This window comes from Puma concolor, chromosome C1 (assembly GCF_028749965.1).
Source record: "Puma concolor isolate L17-30 chromosome C1, mPumCon1.1.hap2, whole genome shotgun sequence".
Lineage (NCBI taxonomy): Eukaryota > Metazoa > Chordata > Mammalia > Carnivora > Felidae > Puma > Puma concolor.
In genome coordinates this window covers 98,077,047-98,085,935 of record NC_141674.1, presented here as the reverse complement: position 1 = coordinate 98,085,935, position 8,889 = coordinate 98,077,047, and the positions used below count along the sequence as shown (strand labels likewise).

At 44.4% G+C, this 8,889-nt stretch overlaps 1 long non-coding RNA gene across 1 annotated transcript; it reads left to right on the top strand.

Moving 5' to 3' along the window:
* Positions 1 to 204: 204 nt before the first annotated feature.
* LOC147578267 (uncharacterized) lies at positions 205 to 6,541 on the top strand. Its single transcript, XR_015254240.1, has 3 exons — positions 205 to 1,927; positions 2,451 to 2,666; positions 6,497 to 6,541. It is a non-coding gene; the product is annotated as an uncharacterized LOC147578267 (long non-coding RNA).
* The last annotated feature ends 2,348 nt before the right edge of the window (positions 6,542 to 8,889 follow it).

Here is an 8,889-nt window from a genome sequence, read left to right as displayed (position 1 = left end):
GACAGAGCATGAACGGGGGAGGGGCAGAGAGAGAGGGAGACACAGAATCGGAAACAGGCTCCAGGCTCGGAGCCATCAGCCCAGAGCCCGACGCGGGGCTCGAACTCACGGACCGTGAGATCGTGACCTGGCTGAAGTCGGACGCTTAACCGACTGCGCCACCCAGGCGCCCCATCTTTTATTTTTTAAAAAATGTTTATCTATTTATTTTGAGAGAAAGTGTATGTGCGTGGTGAAGGGGCAGAAAGAGAAGGAGAAAATCCCAAGCAGGCTCTGTGCTGTCAGCATGGAGCCCGGTGTGGGGTTCCATCCATCATATGAACCGCAAGATCATGACCTGAGCCCACATCAAGACTCGAGGCTTAACCGACTGAGCCACGCAGGCACCCCTCCCTCTCTAAATGAGCTTCTTAAGAGCAAGAACTATTCTATATCCTGTGGCCTTTCTCAGTGCCTAGAATATGGGAAATGATCCATAAATACTTGTTGAGTAAATACATGGGATATGGGTCAGGTTGTGCTTTGGGGCTGGATTCTGAGCACTGATTGAGGTAGGGCACGAGGACCTTGGAATCTAAGATGGGATAGGGCAGCCCTTATGAGGGATAATCAGTTTGGCCTCTGTCGCCAAGACCTGTGGTTGATCAACTAACTTCTCTGTCTTCAGCCTCCCCCAACCCCTACTCCCTACCCTCAGCTCCAGCACCTGCAAGGTCACATTTCAGACTCTAAACTGAGGCCTTTGAGACCAAACCTGTCCCTCATGTATGCCAGACCCCCTGGAAAAAGGGTAAGTGGAAGCCCAGGGGCCATATGTCCAAACATAATCAAGTTATAAACCAAGTGAAGCACCTGTTCAATAAAATATATTCTAGCCTCCCATTTTGACAAATATATCTTCAAAACAACAACAAAAAAGGTGTACAAAGCTATAGCTTTTATATGATGGAAATTTAGCCAAATATGAAAGATGACTGACTTAAATTATAATTAAAATCTAGGCATTCTGTTGATGAACCAGTGATAACAGGGCGAATTATAAAACAAAAGCACATCTAATTCATAAATGACTATGCATTTACACCATAATTTTAGTGTTTATGTTTTTGTTTCAGGAAAATCACTAGTTGTGTTATTATACAACCAAGATATTCACATCACGTGTTCTATTGATGGTAATGATCTGGATTAAAAAAACAAAATAATTAACAATAATATCTTTAAAAAAGGGATCATATTCAAAGGATCCAAAGTCTTAGCATATTTTATCGTAAAGTGTAGCTCAAACTAAATGGAAACTATTTGAACATAAAATTTTCATGTGCATTTCAGAAAAGTAATATTTCTTTTACTATGATAAAATTAAGGATAAAATACAAATTTAATGAATATAAAAATGGTTCATCAAAGTTATTTCAATCAAGCTAAATAAAACTATTCCTACAATTGTAGTATGTAATAGCCACACGTTACCAGTGTAAAAAACCAGTATCATCCCTTATGCACATTGTGTCTAGACCACTGGTTCTCACTGGGGGGTGGTTTTGTCCCCCAGAAGTGTTTGGAGATGTCTGGAGACATCTGTGGTTGATACAGCTTGCTATGGTATCTAGCCAGGAGGGGCCTGGGATGCTGCTAAATATTCTACAATGCGCACAAAAAAGACTTCACCACTCTAAGATGTCAGTAGTGCTGAGGTTGAGAAACCCTGGTAACGTGCACACACACACACACACACACACACACAGAAGAGACTCATGAACTGTTGGATACTGCCAAATGTTCTTTCACTGCTATGTGCAGTTGTTGTGGATACTACGCTAATTATGGGTAACTCCAGAATCACGAATTGGAACATGAAGAGAAGCAAGAAAATGGACAGGCGACGCAGACTGCATTCTGCAAGAATCTGTGGCCCTCTTGCTAGGTGAGAGGAAGAATTTGACGTTTTGATTAATTGTCTTTTCTTTTACCTAAGTGCTCTGCCTATCAGTTACCCTCCCCCCCGCCACCCCCCCCCCTTAGCTAATGCACATTCTGAAATAATGTCCATCTCCAACGTCAGAAACAACACAGCCCACAGATCTTGACGTTCAGACGCAGTCACCTTTTGTTTCAAGGTCGTAAGACAAGAGATGTGGAGAAGGGCTGTCCTGGGGCCTGAATGGTGTCATTCCAAGAGTGGGTGTTTAAGGTTACGGATCATGCTGTACCAGAGTCAGGCAGCAGATCCCGAGTGACAGAGGTGCCCATGTTTTCCTTCATAAATGTAGTTTCTGTGTGTTTGTGACATGGTGATGGGGGTGGGGGGGAGCTCCGAAGCCTGAGGCCCAGGGCAGGGGCTAGGAGCTGCCATGTCCCATTATCAACCTCGGGCTTGGAGCAGGAGCAGGGAGGAGCTGAGAGGCTGTTAACATCAGATCATCTGCAGTTTTCCAACTCTTTTGCAGAACAGCATGCTGTTTAGCTGCCAAAATATTAAGACTGAAAGCAGCTGGCAAAAATGTTCATGGAGGAAGTGAGCCTGCTCGGAGAGGCCAAAGGAAAATTCTCCTCGACTGTGACCCCAGAAGGACCCCCGGGCCTCAGGACCTCTTTTGGAAGCCTCTGCTCAGTCAGCTTGGGGCTCCCTCAGACCCCAGGGCCCCGGGGGCTCCTTTGAAGAGGTATGTTCTGAGACCAGTGCTTATTGCTGGTCCTTTCTGGGGCAGTGGGACTGAGGAGACCCTTGTCATTGCTCAAAGAAATTCTCAGCCTCATACTGAACTTATTCGCAGCTTATGTTTAGTGAAACCGGAAAACAAAAAGAAGTAGACAGAAAAAGCTACCTCCATATATAACTCAGCTAATACTTCTAAAGAGACAGGCCCAACAGGGAACAAATGACAGCCGCCTGTGCAAGTGAGTATTGAGAAGACAGAGGGGACCCATGGCTTTACTGAGATTCATCCCTGCACCCGTTTACAAGTCTCTTTCCAAACGGCTATCACTTGGTCCTCACTGCGACCTCAGGACAGGTAGCCAGGCAGGTTTCTTTTCATTTTACAGGATATTGACTTTGAAAGATAGAGTCACTCACTCACTCAGGAAGGCACATCCAGGAGGCAGCAGAACCAAGAGTAAGACTTGGTCTTTTGGCTCTAAAATAGTGCTCTTTCCAGTGACATCGGTGTTTCAGTCTGTGGACCCTAGAAGTTTCCATTTTTATAAGGGGTTTGTGAATCCAAATGTATAGTAGTTTCCACCTGTAGCCTCAGCTGACAGATTTATAACCACCGTCATGTGAAGAGGGTCTAGACTCTATTGACACTGATACAGAGCTCTTATGGAAGAGTCTGGCAACCGACACATTACCCCCTGCTGTATCAAGTCTCCTGGCAGAGAGGTGACATTCTTTATCACTAGTGACACTGGGCACAAAAATTCCTACAAGTGGACAGAGCTAGGATTGAGACACAAATCTTGGCTTTATGTTTTGTGGTATGCAAGGGACTCGTGATTCAGATAGAGAACACTGCCCAGAGGACGTGGGAGGTGCTCAAAAATTTTATCAACTGACCAAGTGACTAAATTGGAGACAAGGAGACGTCAAATGCCAAAGGGAAAAGCAGCCTCCGGGTGGCAAGAAATCAGCCGGGTGGGGAAATCAGCAAGGGAATCCCCTCACCCATGAGGGAAAAGGAATGGAAACAAACAGCAAAAGCAGTTAGCAGATTGTTAAAAACTGGAAAGCTTTTGGAATAATGACATAACCGTGCAGTCTCATTAGACGTTCTAATGGGAACAGAAAAGAAATACTCGCCGCCAATTTCCTTTCTGTTCCTGTAATCAGTAGTACATTTTTAAAGTATCTAGTAGGGTGTTAAGTCCTTTTCAATCACTATGAGTTCATCCATTCATCAACAAATGTTCACTGCGTGGCTATTAATATGCCAGGCACTGATCTGGTGTTGGGGATATAACAGTAAACAAAACAGACAAGAGATTACCCTCATGGAGCTCACATTCTACACAATGAAGAAATGAAAATGTAAACTACAATAGTATAGCAGGTGGTGACAAGGGCTATAGAGATGATGGCAGGGGAGAGACCTAGAAATTGGCAATTTTAAATACGATGATCAGGGACAGCCTCATTGAGAAAGTGATGCTTGAACCAAAGCCTGAGGATATGAGGGAGCAAATCAAGCAGATATCTGAGGGAGGAACATGCCTGGTGTTCAGGAGCAACAAGGAAGCCATTGCAGGGGAACAGAGTGAGATAGAGAAGCAGGATGAGACTGGAGTCTGGGTTACACAGGACCGTACAGGCTATTGAAGGGTTAGGAGCTCTTACCCTGAGTAACATGGGAAGAGGTGATGTGATCTGACCTGCATTTTATCAGGTTTCTCTGGCTACTGTGCTGAGAATAAAAGTAGGGAATCAAGGGTGGGACTAAGGACATCAGTTAGAAGGTTCTGGAAAAAGTCAAGAAGAGAGATGATGGTCGTCTGGACCAAGGTGGTAGCAGTGGAGGTGGTGACAAGTGACTGGACTCTGGATGTTTTATGAAGGTGGGAAAGGCAAGATTTACTAATAAATAAGATGCAGAGTGGGAGGGAAAGATTTATCAAGGGTGATGCCAGGGTTTTGAACCTGAACAATGACAAGAATACAGTTGCCATTTAACTAACGCGAGGAAAGCAGTGGAGGGAGCATGGGTTTGGAGGAGAAAATCAGAAGTTTGGTTTTGATTGTGTTGAGTTTGAGATATATTGTGTGTGTGTGTGTGTGTGTGTGTGTGTGTGTGTGTGTGTATCTCTCAAAGGAAAGGTTCAAATTTGAAGTATGAATTTGGAAGCCATATCACAAAAAGAGTACTGAGAACGTTTACCAAGAGAGTATTGGAGAGGAAAAGGGGTCAGAGAACTGAAGCCTGGAGATTTGAGCAGGTTGTAATCAACCAAAGCCTGGGAATGGGTGGCCAGTGAAGTAGGAGGAAACCAGGGAAGTGTAGACCACCAGGAATCAAGCGAAGAAACTGTTTCAAGAAGCGTTGCTATCTCACCTGGGGCAAAGGCTGGGAGACATTAGGCAAGATGAGCATTGAGAATTAATTGCCCATTAAACTTAGTAACATGGAAGTCAACACTGAACTGGACAAGAACAGTTTCTGTGAGGCAAATGACAGCTTGACTATTGAGGGTTAAGAGAAAACAGGAAGAAATGTAACCGGTGAATATAGACAACTCTTTTTAGGAGCTGGATGCCAAAGAGGGTGGAGAAAGGAGAGCGTGTGGCTTGAGGGGGCCGTCAGTCAAGAGAGGCTTCTTTTTGTTTTTTGTTAATTTTTCTGGTTTTGTTGTATATTTGTTGTATTTACTGGGAGGGTGAGAGAGAGAGAGAGAGAAAAGAGAGAGAGAATCCCAAGCAGAGATTCAGTGCAGAGCCGAATGTAGGACTCCGACTCATGAACCCTAAGATCATGACTTGAGCTGAAATCAACAGTTGGATGCTTAACCTACAGAGCCACCCAGGTGCCCCCCCCCACCCCCCACCAGGAAGCCAGGTCATGGGCTGAAGGGCAGGAGGGAGGAACGGTGCTGGAGGTATTTGAAGAGATCTTCCTCCCAAGTCTGTCGTGGGGATTACCTGGCCCATAGGAGAGGCTCATAAACTGAAAGGAATTCCTGTGTCTTTGTGATTGTTGTTCAGAGCAATTTTTTTGAACATTACATATATTGTTTTTATTATTGTAGTAATATTTCATGTTCGATATAGAAAATTATGGAAAAGGCAGAAAAGTATAAAGAAAAAAGTCATGATAATTATTCTCCAAAGAAAATAGCTATTAACGGTTGGATGTGTATCCTTCCAGCCCCTTCTTCTATGAATATACATTATGGATATCCTGTTTTGTATGTTGCTTTCTTTGCTTCACATTGTATTTCACTGTTTTCTCATGTCCTTTGGTAATGCCCCCAAGTATGATTTTTTTTTTAAATTTTTTAATGTTTATTCATTTTTTGATAGAGACAGACATGAGTGGGGGAGGGGCAGAGAGAGAGGGAGACACAGAATCTGAAGCAGGCTCCAGGCTCTGAACTGACAGCACAGAGCCCGATGCGGGGCTCGAACTCACGGACCGTGAGGTCATGACCTGAGCCGAAGTCGGATGCTTAACCGATTGAGCCACCCAGGTACCCCCAAATATGATTTTTAATGGCTATGAATTCCATAAATGGCCGTAATCATTCCATGAGGTGGCTGTTCTACCATTTACCTTGAAATTTCCCTATTTTGGACATTAAAGTTAATACCAGTGTTTCACATGTGTAATTAATGCTGTAATGGACATCCTCGCAGAGAAATCTTTATGCTCTGGTGAATTCTTTACACTAATCTCTTAGAAATGGAATTAGTAAGTCAAAGGGTAGGAACAGTTTAAAAACTCTTGATAGATATTGCCAAGCAGCCTTCCAGAAAGGTTACACTAATTTTCATTTCTTCCAGCAGCATAGGAGAATGCCCCGACATGATCCTTTTAAAAACCTTTGCAGGTCCGTATTGATTTATTGGTTTAATTTGTACTTTCTTGATGACTTGTGAAGTCCAACTTCTTTTCATTTATTTACTTCATTTGCATTTCTTTGGAATGCCTCTGTACAGGGGAGTTTGGCTTGAGGAAAAGCTTCTCAGTGGAAATACTGTTGAAGCTGCCGAGAGTTATCTGGGCTGATCCCTTTCCATGATGCTTCTCTGGACGACAGGGACCCTCAGCTCCAGGAAGCTAGCGTGCAGCCGTGACCCAGCCAGCTATCATTGCTCTGTCCTGGTTCTCGGGGAAGGCCCCTCCGGCCCCTTCCTGCCCCTAGATGGCACCTCCACAGAGCGAATTTCCTCCCATCCGTGACCTGGCAAACAGGAGCCATCACAGGAGTGAAGATACATCAACGGAGGGCGGCAGGCACTTGTTTCATCTCCCTGTTGGTGTAGTGCCTGAGACTTGACTTGTTTTAAAATTAAATATTTTAAAACATTTTTAAAAATTTTTTTTAATGTTTATTTATTTTTGAGACAGAGAGAGACAGAGCATGAACGGGGGAGAGGCAGAGAGAGAGGGAGACACAGAATCGGAAGCAGGCTTCAGGCTCTGAGTCATCAGCCCAGAGCCCGACGCGGGGCTCGAACTCACGGACCGCGAGATCGTGACCTGAGCTGAAGTCGGACGCTTAACCGACTGAGCCACCCGGGCGCCCCAATATTTTAAAACATTTAATTTTAAAATATTTAATTTTAAAACAAACCAAAGGAAACTGAAACCGCCGCATTGTTAGCATTGGTTTTTAAAAAGTTCTCCCGGGCCGCCTGGGTGGCTGAGTTGGTTGAGCGTCCAACTCTAAATTTTGGCTTGGGTCCTGATCCCAGAGTTATGGGATCAAGCCCCGTATCAGACTCTGTGCTGAGCATGGAGTCTGCTTAAAAGTCTCTCTCCCGGGGCGCCTGGGTGGCTCAGTCAGTTGAGCATCCGACTCTTGATTTCGGCTCAGGTCATGATCTCATGGTTTGTGGGTTCAAGCCCCACGTGGGGTTATTCGCTGTCAATACAAAGCCTGCTTGGGATTCTCTGTCTCCCTGTCCCTCTGCCCTACCTCTGCTCGTGCTGTCCCTCTCTCAAAATAAATCAATAAACATTAAAAAAAAAAATATTCTCTCTCTTTCTCCTTTTGCCCCTCTTCCCCACTCGTGCTCTGTCTCTAAAAAAAAAAAAAAAAAAAAAAAAAAAAAAAAAAAATTAGTGAGTGAGTTATTTGTGAGGCAGTAGCTTTAGTCCAGAGCAAGCCTTGGACTGAGACCTTCTCCCTGCCTGCTCATTACTATGGCTCATGGGACTTGCAATCTGGAATAAATCGAGTCTCAGGCAGATGGTCAGGCCAAGACAAAAGAACCTTGAAGCATCTATCCTTCTAATTTCCCTCCACTTTCCTCATTTAAAGATTAAGAATTTTTTTTTTTTTTTAAACAAAGTCTCAGTGGTATGGAGGAGCTACAACCATACAGCTCTCCTAATTAGAAAGAGCAAATCTAATCAACTTTGATGATCAGCTTTGCGGATTATGTGGGATAAAATTTTCATGCCACAGCAGTCCCTTATTTCTGTCCCCCCCCCCGCCCCCTTCAGAGTCATTGCCTCTTCCACTCAGAGTATTCTCAGAGACCAGGGGCTATTTTTAATACTTGCCATGTGAAAACATCATTCAGAAGCAAATCTGCTATAAACTATCCCAGTTAGGTGGTCCGGAGCCAAATCTCAATGACTTCCTGCACAGTCAGGGTTACCACCCCTGTCCTTTCCATCAGTTTGGATGATTGCAAGTTATTCCCTTCTGACTAGAGGTGAACATTTCCACTGAAAATTTCCCAACTTGCAGTAGAGGTAGTAGATCATAGTGGTTGAGACCTTGGGCTCTGGGTTCAAGTACAAGACTATTTGAATCCCAACCACACTGGACCTAGACCCTGAGCCTCAGTTCACAAGTCTCAAGGATAATGCAGGATTTACTTCTTGGGGTGGGTGGGGAGGATTGCGTGAGCTGTTGGTTGCACCGTGCCTGACACTTAGCCTGGTGCATTTCTTTCCCAAGTACATGCTATTATTATGAACGTGCTCTGCGTTTCTGCAGCTAAAATATCTAATAGATGGGCACATCACAACAGAGCTTTACTTGCCCTCATAATGCCCTGCAACAGGAGATAAGGAAGGGAGAGTTTAGCTGCACATTTTCCAAAAGATGGACTGTCATGTCTTAGCTGCAGTGAGAGACCAGGGGGGTGTAGCCGGTGTTTTATCCTACCTGTTCCCGGTGTCAGTGGTGTGGGGTCACCATAGTGAGTGGCCAGGTGTTAAC